We start from the raw sequence: 1,798 nt of genomic DNA on the forward strand, positions 1-1,798 counted from the left end.
GGAGAAGCCCCATACCCCAAGCAGCTTTCCAATTTCTCTTTTCTGAGCTGGACCCATTTCTCTTTTCTGGATTCTTCTAACCTAGACACAGATACATTCTTTCTATCTGCTAAGTGGAATAAAACATTTTAGTAATATTTCCCAGGGTCAGAGTTTCCAAAAATTAAGTGGGTTTGTACATTGCAATAGTCTTCTCTCTTTGGAAGGGGCTTTTCAAACTAGTTGCAGCAGTGAGGGCATAGGTGACAACTTGGACTTAACTGATAGAGCTTGGGGACTGAGGGCTTTTAATGTAATTATCCACTGTTTAGTCTTGCAGTGGGGATCTGTGTACTGAAAGGTGGGTAGGGATATGGGGTAGCTGGACCGTGAGCTGTGGTAGGAAAAGGAGTTAACAGCACTGAGAATTAGATCCAGAAGTCTACAGCTATAGCAGTGGGAGATGCTGAGACTGAAGGGATGTGCTTAGTTAGAAATCACTCCAGCAAACCGTGATTTGGGTGCCAGGTGCACTAGGAAGAATGTCCAAACCAGGATGAGATTGGGGTGGAAGCAAGGGTACACAGCTAGGGGTTTACAATAAGGGGGATGAAAGATAAAAGAGAATCAGGATCAAGAGAACGTGGTTGGTATAGGGTGTGCTGGAGAAGGGTTTCTGAATTAGTCCTTCAGGCTCCGGCTAGCATCCACGGGTTGGCAGGGACAAACATGTGGTGGGTGTGGTGAGGGACACTCCTGGTAGGAGCAGGCTTGGGTCAGACAGTGAGAAGGGTGTTCTCTTGAGATGTTTATCTTCTAGTGTTGGTGAAAGCTGTGAAGCTCCCCTCTTGGCTTTCGCTTATATTTGAGTTGGCCACAAATGACTTTGGGCAGAGGTTAGGTAGGAGGACAGACATCTGTAGTTTAAGTTCAGCCCATGGGTCTAGCAGCTGTCACACTACCTGGGAGCCCATTCTTCATGATGGCCTCCATCCAGGGTCTTTCTTACTCTAGCCCTCAGTCTTCCCGGGGACTAGTAACACTGCTGTGTGCTTCTTGTGCGCAGAGACTGGAACGGCGAGGAACACTGAAGTCATATTATGATAAGTGCTCTGAGCTCCTGTGGCACGGGTGCTATTAACTAAAAGAAGGTGTTCTGAGGGATGATTTTCCCTTGGGTTTTGGAAATGAACATCCCACAACCCCACATTGCAGCATACATCTCTGCTGCAGATTTTTGCCTTGGGCCATTGATTTTTGATGGGGCCCAGTGAATTGTGAAAAATATCTCTTCCTGAGTATGCTTACGTCTCAAATCAGCTGTAGAGCTTATTATTTCCTTGTTAAGCATATCCGTGGTTTGTCGTCAGCAGGATCATTTCTGGTCCCTGTTCCACGCCTCTTTGGTTACTGAAAATGACTATTTAGTGCTTGTGAGTAAAAGAACTACAGACTCAGGCATGTGATGAATCAGAAATACTGAGAACTGTGGGCTTGGCATGGAGGAAGGCTGCAGGGAGTGGGAACTGAAGGTGGCTGGGAGGGAGGGGCTTCCAGGGGAACTGCCCTGGCTCTCCAGGGGCCTTTGAGATGTGGAAGGTCACCTCAGTGACAGAAGAAGGCCTACAGAATTGGTTACTCAAGAGTTAGGGCACCGGGGCCAAAATGCAAAAAGTACCCTACAACAATGAGATCTACTCAGGGTGTGTGGTGGAACGAAGATCCTGCCAATCTCCCCGAAAAGGAGGACGCGACAGAAGCACCGCAGAAAGCAAAGAGATGCTCACATTCCAAAAGAGGCTGCCCAAACCAAATGGAA

The 1,798-nt window shown here is 47.5% G+C and overlaps 1 protein-coding gene across 1 annotated transcript in view; it reads left to right on the top strand.

Annotated features, from left to right (window-relative positions):
- The window catches only part of SEC16B (SEC16 homolog B (S. cerevisiae)), a 42,198-nt gene that overhangs the window by 15,355 nt on the left and 25,045 nt on the right, over positions 1-1,798 (top strand). The window lies entirely within an intron of this gene.

This window comes from Galeopterus variegatus, unplaced genomic scaffold (genome assembly GCF_000696425.1).
Source record: "Galeopterus variegatus unplaced genomic scaffold, G_variegatus-3.0.2 Scaffold724, whole genome shotgun sequence".
NCBI lineage: Eukaryota > Metazoa > Chordata > Mammalia > Dermoptera > Cynocephalidae > Galeopterus > Galeopterus variegatus.